This window comes from Erpetoichthys calabaricus, chromosome 18 (genome assembly GCF_900747795.2).
Source record: "Erpetoichthys calabaricus chromosome 18, fErpCal1.3, whole genome shotgun sequence".
Classification (NCBI taxonomy): domain Eukaryota; kingdom Metazoa; phylum Chordata; class Cladistia; order Polypteriformes; family Polypteridae; genus Erpetoichthys; species Erpetoichthys calabaricus.
Genome location: NC_041411.2, coordinates 6098573 through 6112573, shown reverse-complemented (window position 1 = coordinate 6112573; position 14001 = coordinate 6098573). Strand labels below are relative to the sequence as shown.

The following is a 14001-nucleotide window of genomic DNA, read 5'->3' as shown; positions in this document are numbered from 1 at the left end:
AGGAGTGTTTTGTGGGTGGTTCCCCAAGAACAGCAAGGGACTGTGGGTTGTCCCCACTTTTATTGGGATGAGGGGAGTCCCTTGCGGTTCATTCCAGTTCCCCTTGGGAGTTGGTGAGTGTTTTGTCATTGTGACTGTTTTTGAGCTTTGAGATTTGTGCTTTGGAATTCGTATTGTGACCTGTAGGGGGTGCAAACCTCAGACACCACCACACAGACGCAAGTCCCGGGTTCAAATAAATCCTCAACAAAGCCTTCACAATGGGTCTCCAGTAAACACAATTCCTCTTTGTTCCGCTTTGATGACATTTGTCCTCCTTCCACCCGACTCACTTGGATGTGGGGGGGGGGGGGTCATTTCATCTTCTGGTGCCAAGGCATAACCCAATAGAAGTACTGCCAGGTCAGTTGGAAGTGGCAGAGAGCAGGGATCATGTATCTCTGCAGCACCCCCTGGTGGACACAACAAGGCTGCTCTGTTGGACTCCAATTCCCAGCATGCTTGGCTGGTGTCCACACTGGTAGGCTGCCTTCTGTCATGTTGGGGGAGCCCATAGCCTTGCCAGGTTGTGTCCCCCCTGTCCTTCCATCCTATTTGCCTCCCACCAGATAAAGGATCAGTACCCCCACATGCATGCCATCCATCGCAGTACTGGCACTTTGTTCATCATAGAACAGGCAATTCCTGTTGTTCTTTTGTGCCCCACGGAGCTTCCTGTTATTACAGAGCATCCTTGTGAAGAATAAATCTTGTTTATTTGTGAAGAGTCTCTCTTTTGTCTTTGTAACTAGTCGGGTCCAACGAATACCCCCTCTAGTGGTCATATTTGGGCCTTTGTGTTTGAGAGCTCTGGAGATTCCCCGGTGAATTGTGGGAATGTTACCTAGGTAACAAGTGACACGAAATCCACAACATAACGGCGCCAGCTGTACAAAAAAAAATTGGGGGCAAAAATTATGAACGTAATTGGGTCTGAAATACCCGGAAAAGACATCACGGAATGTCATGATCGGGGCTGAGTGTTGGGGTCTTATACAAGCCATTTTGCTTGTTTGTTGTTAGGGTTTTAACATATAAAGTCTTAAAATGGCCGAATTCCTGTTTACTTATCTGAACTCCTTGTTACCTACAAACCCGAGCGCACGTTAACATCTCAAGATGCCCTCTTATGACTCCAAGGATAGTCCAGCTTTTAGTTACAAGACCCCAAGGCTGTGTGTGCTAATATAAGAGATGGCCCTTCAGTCTCACCACTTCAGTTTAGTACACCCTGACTAGAGCTGCTGATTAGCTGTTGTATACTAAAACATAAATAACTCACTTGGTGCCGCTGCTCTACTGCCAGATTGTTTACCGGCAATCATCCGATTGGCTGGCCCAGCACTGACTCAGCTGTACAATGGCCAATAGGAAGGCTAGTTAGCTGAGGTCTCCGGGACTCTGACTGTGTCCGGCTTGTTGGACTCCTTTTCTTGCCATGGTTCTTCACTGAGCTGATGGACAGATGATGTTGTTGTTGTTCATTTAGATCCATTAGTTTCTGCTTTGTTTTTTGATGGTTGTGGCCACCCGGGTGGGGGCACTACAGATCCCCAAACTCCCGGCGAACAGGTCTGGACACAAGTTCGCTCTAAGCAGATCAGTTTTACTGTGGGAAACTCTTACAAAGGTAAGCATTTGGCACCCCGCAATTGCAGTTCGGTATCTCTGCTCCTCTCACAAGCTTTGTTTCCCTCCACCCGACTCTCAGATTGAAGGGGGGGGGGGGGCCGCTCCTTTTATCCCGAGATCATGAAGCTGTGGTTCGGAAGCACTTCTGGATGAGGCTGAAGGATTCCTGATCGATCCCTGTGGCTCCCCCTGGCAGACCTCATGGAACCCAACAGGGCTGCCCCAGGTCAGGTCAGGTTGGGGGGGCATGCACTGGTACAGTGCGTTGATGTACCCCGCACGCGACGAAAAAGTTCGGGATCCTGGTTGGTAAAGGCAGACACGTGGTCCAGTCCCACCCTCTGAAAATGACCCTCTATCTGCTGCAACCAGGTGTTAGGTTGGCGTCCCCTTGGCCTGGTCCAACAATGAGGGTCCTGCGAGCTGGATCACCCTCGGGTAATCGCCCCACATGGCTGCAGTGCCGTAACTGACGCTCCCTCACAGTGCGGGTCATGTGCCTCATTCAGGACTCTGTGAGCAACACCAAGTCAAACCAGCAGGACCCAAGGACCCTCCGAAGGGACACACATGAAGGAGTCCAGTCTTCATCTCAGGTCACTGGATAGTGTCCATGTCTCACAAACAGGGAGCACCAGGACTATGAAGAGCTGGACCTTCGTCCTTTTGCAAAGATATCAGAAGCGCCACACACCCCCTTAAAGTGACCTCATGACCCCCCCCCCCATGCTCTCCCAATCCATCTAACTGACTTCATAGGAAGAGTCACCAGAGTCACATGAATGTCGAAACACCCAGCACGCCCAGTAGGTAAACGAGTGGAGATCCCAACGTGGGTATGCTGCCCACCCAGTGTCTTGGAGAAGTAACCCCATCCTTCCATTACAATGGCCTCCCGACTGGGTAAGTGTCCGGGTTCGCCCATCCAGGCCGTCCCTGCCAGTGGATCTGAGCACATCTGCATCGTCAGGCGTGAGAGTGCCGTATTTAGGGGGTGGTGTCCTCTGGTCTCGCATCCTGCCTCGAGAGATGGCGCGGCTGAGTTGTATGCCTGCACTCAGTGTGGCAGGGCGGCCAGTGAGTGAGAATGAGAACGGATGCCACGGCCGATCAAGTGAAACGGCCCAAAGGCCTGCGGCTCGCCACTGGACCCGACGTAGCGAACGTCTGAATGGTGTGTGGCAAGCGCTCAGTGACAGGATGTCTGAGGCCTGCCGGCTGTCGTGCTCACTGGTAATTTTAGCTAATGTATAGACTTCCTGCATTTATGTTCTATTAAATGCGTTTCTGTTCCCACCATTGTTGACTGGCTACAATTCACAGGCCCGAGAGCGCGCGAGCTGATAGCATCGGCCGTGGAGCAGGGCCTGCGAGACTACGAAACCAAGGTGGGAGGCCGAGGCTCGCTTTTCATTTGGAACCCAAATGTGGGGCATGTGAGCCGCTGAGTGTCGTCATTCCTAGGACGGCTGACATCTTTGTGACAGCGGGACGTCGGTGCTCTGGGGTGGCAAGTGCATTTGGATTTCTGCATTTCTGCAATTGCACTAAGACCTTTACTGCCATAATAAAGTGACTGTGTCTTTGTACTGCTGCGACTCCAAAGAGAATTGCAATATTAGCAGTGGTGGATGGCAGGGGGCTGGGGGGGTCTTAGTATCTAACTGATGATGGCTTTGTTAGAACCGAGGAATGGTAACCTCCTTGCATTTTCCTTTCCAAGCTCTACAACTACTGAGGATCCATTTTGTCCCCTTGTCCTGTCACATGTGTTCCCAAACTGTCCCCATAACTGGTCTTAACTCAATATTGGAATTCACTTTGGATAAAATATACGTGTAAATCAGATCAACAAATCAATTGGGTCGTTCAAGCTACTTTTCCTCATTTATTTTTACTTATTGTATGGATTTTACAAACACTGAATAAAATATTTTCACTTTTGCTTGGCTGCTTCACAAATGTCATTGACTGAGCCGTACGATGGCTTCATCCTTCATGTTGCCCCAGTGTGTCAGAACCCATCAATATGTGGCCCGCCATCTGCTCCGGATGTCCACAGACACAACTAGGGTCAGTGGAAAGACCCCACTTAACCTCTGTATTTGAAATCGCTCGAGACCGCCCCGTGCTTCCTTACGCGGCTAGCAGCCCAGGCTTCCTCCCATGGCTGACGCAGATTCAAGTCTGCTGCCACAAGTTGTTTGGTGGGATTCTTGACTTTAGCCAAAGTGGGGAAGCACTGAGGATGTCCTCCCAGACTGGCAACGTAGCAACACCTTCATGCGGTGCACAACATCAAATGCTAAACGTGCTACAAGGCCTTAACGCCAAACGGTCGAAAGATCTCCTGGCATGATGGATTTCCATCAGGTAAGAATCTTGAGTAACGCTAAGAGATTTCTGTCTTTGGATCGTCCTGACTGGACTTCTGCAATTCACTCAACTCCTGAGGGGTCAGGCAGGCAGGCAGGCCTGGCCTTCATGTGAGGTCAGCCTTAACTCTGGAAAAACGTTACATTTCTACATAAAACCGGTTTAGATAGATAGATAGATAGATAGATAGATAGATAGATAGATAGATAGATAGATAGATAGATAGATAGAGGAAAGGCACTATATGATAGATAGATAGATAGATAGATAGATAGATAGATAGATAGATAGATAGATAGATAGATAGATAGATAGCTAGAAAAGGCACTATATGATAGATAGACAGAGGAAAGGCACTATAAAATAGATAGATCGATAGATAGATGAAAGGCACTCTATAGATAGATAGATCGCTAGATAGATAGATAGCTAGATCGATAGATAGATAGCTAGATAGATAGAAAAGGCACTATATGATAGATAGACAGAGGAAAGGCACTATAAAATAGATAGATCGATAGATAGATGAAAGGCACTATATGATAGATAGATAGATAGATAGATAGATAGATGAAAGGCACTATAGAGATAGATAGATAGAGGAGGCACTATATGATAGATAGATAGATAGATAGATAGATAGATAGAAAAGGCACTATATGATATATAGACAGAGGAAAGGCACTATAAAATAGATAGATAGATAGATAGATAATAATAATAATAATAATAATAATAATTCTTTGCATTTATATAGCGCTTTTCTCAGATAGATGAAAGGCACTATATGATAGATAGATAGATAGATGAAAGGCACTATTAGATAGATAGATAGATAGATAGATAGATAGATAGATGAAAGGCACTATAAAATAGATAGATAGATATAGGAAAGGCACTATTAGATAGATAGAAACTGTATCAATCTCTAAGGAAATTATTGTGGCTCCTGTATCTTATCATTTAATGTTTTTATTGTGTGTGTTATGATATATTTTATTCTGCAGCTCCTTAAGTCAACTCTTGTTTTAAAGTGCTATATAAATAAAAAGTCAGTGACGAAAACATAAACCATTTAAGAAGATGAATGCCATCCGATTACTTGCAGTAGAATTCAACGAAATCCGGCAGGGGTCGCTCCAAGATTGCGAAAGGCGCACGGCGGCCTAGCTGAACTTTTGGTCTAACTAAACTGCTTAATAAACTAACGGCAGCGAGGTCTAAAGTTTTTAAAATATTTTCTTTTCGAATCGGTTCTTTATTATTATTATTATTATTAGTTTTGCCAGAATACACTCAAGAAAACACGAACGATTAGAACTCTCAGGAACGCGCAGTCGTCGAGAAGGGAGGAGAGGCGTGGCTTTATCTGAATCGGGGCGGGGGCGTCAAAGTGGGCTGTTGTATGCAATATAGTTCACACTAAATGTGCTAATCGTACTAAAAAGTGACCGCAAAAATTAAAAACATAAACAGAGTCACCTAAATATCGTTTAGATCTGATACGTTTGATGCTAGAATAAAAAAAACAAAAACAAATAACTTAGTATCACGAAAGCTCCTCCACTCTGGCGCTTTGGGTGCGAGCACGCGCACTTCGCAGTCTCTCGCTCTCTCTGCTATACACTGTTCTGCACGGGCGCGCGCGCGCGCTGAGAGCGAGCGAGAGAGAGAGAGAGAGAGAGAGAGAGAGTGGGCGGCCACGCGCGCTGGGTGTCTTACCGAGGATCTGTTGTCATTTAAGCGCGGGGTGAAACATGTGTCCGGATGTCAGGATAGCGACTAAATGGGTACAGTTCCGGTAGCATGAAGCGCCTTGGGAGTACACACGCCGAGCAGTCCTTGTGAATTTTCTCCGTGCCTACCTAGAAGTTGTTTCCAACTTTTGTGAAAGTTTGTTCGGCGGCTTCCTTTCTTTTTACCATTCGACGGCCGAATCATGGGACACCGTCCGACGACGAGGGGCCATTCTTGCAGGTAGGTGTCCGTTTTTCTTTCTCCCTTTTTTTTTAACCTTGCTTACTTCTCTTGTCTTCGTATTTACGAAGAGGGAGGCGCGATGTCACCCACCCTTTCTAAAGTGGAAAGAAGCGCCGTCCACTCAGCCCCCTTCCCCTCCCAACTCTTTAAATCGGCTGCAGCGCCAAACCGATGGACTGTGGCGTTCACGTTTGCGATGCTTATAGAGAGAGAAATGAAGACGGACGGCGGAGGAGATGAAATCCAGAGCGGATGCGACTCAAGTTTTAATTGGGGGTGGGAAAAAAAGTACGTTGTGTCACTCTGCTTGGGCATGACAAGTGGTCGCGGAGTTTCCAAAGTGCCCGTCACACGTGCGTGCGGCTCCGGCTTGGGCTTGAGCACACACCCCGCACGAGTGCTGTGCTGTGCGCGAATACAGTTGTGAGTTCCGGGACAAATTATTATTATTATTATTAATTTTTTTTTTTTTTGCCTTCCGGGCAGATCTCTGATTTCGTGGATTTTTTTGTTAGAAAGCAAGTGAAAGTTGGCTCGGGCTGTAGATTTTCAAGCTGCGCATGGACGGTGAACTCTTGCCGTCGGGCTGATTTTGTGATTATTTTGCAGCTAGTGACACTCTGGAATTCCGAGTCCTTGTTTCAAACCCGATTGACCCCCCACCCCTCCTCCCTCCCGATCTAATTTCATTTCTTCTTCCTTTCGGGACTATTCGATGCTGCCCCCTTACTCCTTTTTGTGACGCACGCTGCCAAGCGTGCCACTGTTTTTGTTGTCACACTGGAGGATCTTGACAGCTGCGCGCCGCACGTGCTCCAGTGGAGGGTACTGCGCCAGTTGACCCCCCCAACACCCTCGAGTGTTCCCTCTCACCCACCCCCGTCCTTGTTGACGTGCGGCGTCCCGGCCAGGGTTGACTCCCTTCCAGGATGCTTCCCTGTGGTGTCACCCCGCATTTGATTTGAACTGACGTCCCCCTATCGTCGCCAGCCAGGAGGTGACGTGACGCACCGTATCGACTCTGCGTGGCGTCACAACTTTTTTCATTATATAAGAAAAGGGTGAGCGGGGGGGTGGGGGGGTCGATGACTCGTGTGCGATTTACTGCAATTCGAGACTCGTCAGGGGTGCAACGCTTCAGTTCACATGCCGGATCGTATTGTCTGGACGTGGGCTTCGGCTCCCTGTGTTCTTGTTGGTTTGTCTTTTCTATTTTTGCCTTAAATGGTAAGAGGGCCTTCGTGCTGTTTACATCTCGTCTGGCTGAACACGTTTCAAAGCACCCCCTTTTTTGTGTTTTGGGACACATCCGTCCTTGGTGTGAACGGTGCCAAGCACCCGGGTGGTTGGTTCTTCTTCAACTTTACGTTGAGAGAAACCGCCGACATTGAACTTTGGTCTTCCAGTGGCAGAGCTGCCCCTCGGCCTTTAAAAAAAAAAAAAATAAATAAAATAAAAATGTCATTCTCTCCTCGGAACTGTGCCGAGGGCAGGACCCGCTGCAGGACAGGGTGAAAATGTGTCCCTTCTGGCTGATGTGGAGCCTTCTGTCAGACAGTCCTGCACAATTAGAGAGATGTGAGAAGAACAACCGCATTCATCTGTGTAGCGCCTTTCGTATACAATTGTGTAGCCAAAGTGCAAAATTGAAATAATGGAATTAAACCTCCATCCATCTTGTAAATCCGCTTTATCCCGGGTAAGGAGGTGCTTGAGGGTCACAGGGAAACTTAAATAGACTGTCATCACAAGGCAGGAACAATAGCTGGAAAGGACGCCAGCACGTGGCCAAGGCAAACCCACACTGATTTTAGGGCACCAATTGAGCTTTGGCAGCCCACCCACCGGGCCAGTCAGACCGTAGGAGGAAAATACCAGGGCCACCGGGAGAACATGCAAACTCAGTGCAGGGAGAACATGAGCACCAAACTGCTTAGTCAACCCACTCAATCCTGAGTCCGTCCACACATTATTATTATTATTATTATTATTATTATTCTTACGACTTCTTATTTGGCTGCCATCTTTATCCAAGGTGGATTACAAACTTTTCTACATACAGTAATTGGTTATCCAGTCGGACCACCGGTAGGCAAAGTGACTTGCTCGTGACCGCATAGTGTCGGTCCACTATGCCACACTTCCATGCCCGTATAGCACAGACTCCATGCAGGGGGTTGCTTGCCGTGCCGCCCACCCTGCCGGCTGTAAATCTGAACAGATAAAAAAAAATACGCCAAGTCCGTCTTCCCCTCGTTTTTAAAGCCTTGTTGGCAGACGCCGAATGTACTGGCAGACTGGTTTGTGTTTGGCGCAACAACCTGCAGCCACGGGGGTGTGGGGGCTCTGAATGTCAGGCTTACAGTACGAGTGACCGTCACTAAAATAATGGCATCCACTTTCTGGATGGCATAAGTTGTTGGCATCGGCTGCCACTTGGGTCTACACCAGTGTGTATTAGTAACTATTGAATTGTAAATGATTAAAAATGATATTTTCAGTGCGCAGTGTAGGCTTTAATGAGCTGATAGACGGGTAATCTAGGAAATGTGGCGCATGGCATTAATTGGGGGCTGTTTTTTGCTTTTAAACTTTGTTTTTTTTTTTTCTTCTTCTTCACTGGGAAATGCATGAATGGGGTGGGTGTGCGCTGGTGTGCCGCGCTCGTGTCAGTGTTGCTGTGGTTTCAGATATCTGCTGCCCACCATACCAAGCGTCTGTTTATGAGCCCCGAGTACACGCCGTTCATTTCTTTTCCTCTTGAAACACCATGGTAGTATTATTGTCACAAGTGCAGTGACATTCTTAATTGCTTGTGCTACTCGATGTGTAACACGTCGTCACTGTGTGCCAAGTGAGCAGGAGAGCGTGACCTCCAAACAGCTTTACCTGAAAAATCTCATACCAGATTGATTATCCGTGCATCCGTCTTCCACATGTGGATTTTATTCTTAAAAAGTTTGTGCCATCTATGGAAATGACAAATGCAGTGCCTAGGCCTCTGTCATATGCCATTTGATAGGGGATTTGTAAAAGCTGTGTTAATGTTTGTGGTGTGCCATATGTTGGAATGTCAAATGCTATGCATATTGTATGTGTCTGTTATGTGCCATTTGGTAGGGGATACGTAAAAGCTGTGTTAATGTTTGTGATGTGCCATATGTTGGAATGTCAAATGCAATGCATTTTATTCCTATAAAGTTTGTGATGCGCCATATGTTGGAATGTCAAATGCCATGCCTACGTCTCTGTCATGTGTCCTTTCGTATGGGGATACTAAAATGTTTGTGATGTCCCATATTTTGGAATGTCAAATGTCTTGCATACTGTGTGTGACTGTTATGTGCCATTTGGTAGGGGATACGAAAAAGCTGTGTTAATGCTTGTGATGTGCCATCTGTTGGAATGACAAATGCAATGCATTTTATTCCTATAAAGTTTGTGATGCGCCATATGTTGGAATGTCAAATGCCATGCCTACGTCTCTGTCATGTGTCCTTTCGTATGGGGATACTAAAATGTTTGTGATGTCCCATATTTTGTAATGTCAAATGCCATGCATACTGTGTGTGTCTGTTATGTGCCATTTGGTAGGGGATACGAAAAAGCTGTGTTAATGCTTGTGATGTGCCATCTGTTGGAATGACAAATGCAATGCATTTTATTCCTAAAAAGTTTGTGATGCACCATATGTTGGAATGTCAAATGCCATGCATACAGTATGCGTCTGTTATGTGTCATTTAGTATGGGATTTGTAAAAGCTGTGTACATGTTTTTGGTGCGCCACCCGTTGGAATGATGGAGACACAGGGACTGGATGGACACGCAGACAGACGCACAGCTTACCTTTTTTTGTTTTTTATCCAGCACAGGGTCCTGGCTGTTCCTGAGTTATCTGTAGGCTGTTCTGTGTGGTGGCATTAAACAAGTGCTCTGTCCTTACTGTGGCTCGGCATGTTAGGTGACGTCTCCATGAACGTCTACGTGGCCGGTCCTTTGCTCTGTCTGACACATATTGTGTATTTAAAGCTGATTTCTGTGGATTTCCAATGTTGTCCTTTTTATCTGCCATGTTGTCATATCTGCACTGTACGGTTTTGTGACAATAAAGCGAGTCGCATTATCCCATCCCACGGATTGCTCTTGGGTAACGGCGTTCTTTTGCCATCGGCGGCCTCCTCCTTGTCTTGTTGAGCTCGTATTTCAGCATGTGGCAGGATGTCACTGCACTACATTAAATTTGTGGGCACTGAGCGACATTTCCACACGCGTAGGTGTGATGTCCTCACCTTCTGCACATTCTGATTACTTTCAAGTTTCTTCCTCAGGCGCTCCGTTTGCCTTTGTTTTGTGTTCAGCCTGCATTGTCCCTTTTTGTTTTTTGGTAGGTGATGCTTTTTTTATCAAAGTCAATGTAACGAGTGTAACCCATTGAGACCCCTGAATTAGATTACGAGGCTCTATTTTCATGTAGTGAGCAGTGCGTGTTTTCATTTCAGTTGTAGTTTACATTAGGCAGTCTTCCATTTCTACCTCTGATTTGTTTTTACTGTTTCAGTTTTAGTTTTCGTAAGGCACTTTCAACTACTCTTTGATACAAAAACTAGCTGAGGTACCCGTCTAAGACAAGTTGAAATGTAAGTAAACAACGTAGACCTCAGCATTAATGTTTGCAGTGCACCATCTGTTGGAATGTATCGTGTAATGCATGTAGTAATAAAATGCATTGCATTTGTCATTCCAAGAGAAGGCACATCACAAACATTTGTTCCAATGAAATGATGTGCTACAAATATTGTGAGGCGCCCCCTGTTGGAATGGTAAATGCAAAGCATTTTATGACTACAAATTTGTAATGTTCGTTTGTTGGAATGACAAATGCATTGCATTTTACTGCTACAAATTTGTGATGCCCCACCTGTTGGAATGACAAATGCAATGCATTTTATTGCTACACAATATTTGTGATGGGCCATCTCTTGGAATGGCAAAAGCAATGCGGGTGTCTCTGTCATATGCCCTTTGGCGTGGGATTTGTGAAAGGAGTGTGGATGTTTGTGATGTGCCGTCTGTTGGAGTGACGAATGCACTGCATTTTATTACTACACATTTGTGATGCCCCACCTGTGGAAATGCATTTTATTCCTTAAAAAGTTTGTGATGAGCCATCTGTTGGAATGACAAATGCAATGCATATGTTTCTGTCATGTGCCATTTCATATGGGATACGTAAAAGCAATGTTATTGTTTGATGTGCCATCTTTTGGAGTGACAAATGCAGAGCCTACGTCTCTGTCGTGTGCCATTTGGTATGGGATGTGAAAAAGCTGTGTTAATGTTTGTGATATGCCATCTGTTGGAATGATAAATGCAATGCATATGTTTCTGTCATGTGCCATTTTGTATGGGATATGTAAAAGCAGTGTTATTGTTTGATGTGCCATCTTTTGGAGTGACAAATGCAGAGCCTACGTCTCTGTCGTGTGCCATTTGGTATGGGATGTGAAAAAGCTGTGTTAATGTTTGTGATGTGCCATCTGTTGGAATGTCAAATGCAGTGCATACAGTATGTGCTGTTTGGTATGGGATTTGTAAAGGCTGTGTAAATGTTTTTGATGCACCATCTGTTGGAATGACAGACGCAGGAACCGGAATGGACATGCAGACAGACACGCAGATGCTTATCTTTTTATTAAGGTGGGTCTGCTATCGAAATAAGGATTGCTGTTTTGGGACCCACTTGGCAATGTTTCAGCAAAACTTCCATGCGTCTTCCATTAGGTGAGTTTGTCTTTGGATCATTGTGATGCAAGTTGGTGGGCGGCCCTGGAGTGGATGCCAGTCATCTGATGGGTGTAACTTGCCCACTCATCTTCATGCCTAACGGGACCATTTTACACTTCTCCGTTATCCTTATGCGTGTTTTCTTTTTGGGCAGGCGCCAAACTAACAGTTACATCCAGTGGAGAAAATATTGAAATGCTCGTTTTAATAAAATGCCATTTTCAGAAGATTTTCAGCCCCCGTGTCCCGCGCAGCACTAATCCGCAGTGTAGTACTTATGGAGTAGTGAATATTTTGAAGTGATTGTGTGGTGTTTGCAGACGAGTGGCCTTGGGCCGTAGCTTCTGCTCGAAAGCACACCACCTTGATTAATGCCCCCTGCCAATGGGGTGGTGGGCTCCAGAGGGCCTTCTACTTGTCCGTACCGAGGACACCACCGGCTGCTCCCCCACTTCTGGACCTCGGGTCAGTGGTCTGCATTGCACTCCCTTTGCTGCCGTTTTTCCTTGCGTTGTAGCAATTGGTGGCATTTTCACCGCCATGTCTGCTGCTGTAACATACTGAGATTTAATGAGGAAGTCTGAAGAAAGGGGACTCATGGAAATAAATTGGCCCCCATGTTATCCACTGAGCAAAGCAATTGTTGGAAGTGTGACGGATACTCTGTAGCTTCTGAGCTGCTGAGCAGGCCATCCGAGCGTCATCTTAAAAAAAGTGGGCCTTCACTGGAACAGGAATAGTGTCTCATTAAAGGCTGGAACCCTTGCTGCTGCTTTATTTATTTAGTTAAATTAGCAGAGTAGTATTGTGGCGATACCACACTCCTTAAGTGTATGCATTCATTTTTCTATTTCAGTTTGTCCTTATGAAGCAGCCTAGAGCACTCTACTGTGAGAACAAACAGCAAATTTAAAAAAGGTCGGTGCTTCCTCTCTCAGGCGCTCTTCCTTCCTCAGACAGCCGACAGCTAACGAATGGGGCATCACAAACATTAACAGTACTTTTATGAATCCCACACCAAATAGCATATAAAATAGACCTATACATTGCATTTGTCTTTCCAACAGATGGTGTATGACGCTACTTTCACACTTTACGAATCCCACACCAAATGGCATAGAGCAGAGACATCTGTATGGCGTTTGTCATTCCAGTAGGATGTGCATAACAAATATTTGTATGTGTAAAGTGCATCACATTAGTCATTCCAGCAGATGGTGTATCGCAAACTATAACACTACCTGTACAAATCCCATACCAAATGGCTTAGAACAGATGGCATATGCATGGCGTTTATCATTCCAGCAGAAGGCACATGACAAACATTTCTACTAGTAAAATGCATTGCTTTTGTCATTCCAACAGATGGTGCAACACAGAAATTGGCAGTGATTCAGTGCATTGCATTTGTCATTCCAGCAGATGGTGCATCACAAACTATAACACTACCTTTACAAATCCCATATCAAATGGCATAGAAAAGCGGCATATGCATTACATTTGTCATTCTAGCAGAAGGCGCATCACAAACTTTTGTAGTAGTAAAATGCATTGCTTTTGTCATTCAAACAGATGGTGCATCACAAACATTTGTAGTAATTCAGTGCATTGCATTTTTAATTCCAACACTTGGTGCATTATTGACATTGGTAGTAATTCAATGCATTGGGTTTGTCATTTCAACAGATGGCGCATCACAAACTTTAACGCTACCTTTACAAATCCCATACCAAATGGCATAGAGCAGAAACTTCTGCATTGCATTTGTCATTCCAGCATAAGGCGCACCACAAACGTTTGTAGTAGTAAAATTCATTGCTTTTGTCATTCCAACAGATGGCGCATCGCAAACTTTTGTAGTAGTAAAATGCATTGCTTTTGTCATTCCAACAGATGTTGCATCATGGCCCAACAGAGTGTCCTTCTCAGTTACTGGCCCAAAGGATTTGTCCTTTTAGCAAAAGTGAATAAGCAGCAGCTAACCAATTCAGAGGCCCCGGGTTCATGGCCAGCTTCTCTGTGCGAGAGAGCAGTGAGGTCCTGAATGATCTCTCGCTGGAGGCATAAACAAAACACCGAGCAGAACGGTAAAAATACACAGAGACGTCATGCAAGACATACAAAAATATGCATGCAGCCTCCTGAAAAGGATCATTGTGTGGTCAAGTCACGACAAGTTCAGTTGTAAA

At 45.5% G+C, this 14001-nt stretch overlaps 1 protein-coding gene across 1 annotated transcript in view; it reads left to right on the top strand.

The window, feature by feature from the left end:
* Positions 1-5730: 5730 nt before the first annotated feature.
* Positions 5731-14001, top strand: part of sh2b3 (SH2B adaptor protein 3) — a 118422-nt gene continuing 110151 nt past the window's right edge. Inside the window, exon 1 of the mRNA XM_028825280.2 lies at positions 5731-6024. The gene's annotated coding sequence lies outside the window, so the exon portion shown is untranslated. The remainder of the gene's footprint in view (positions 6025-14001) is intronic.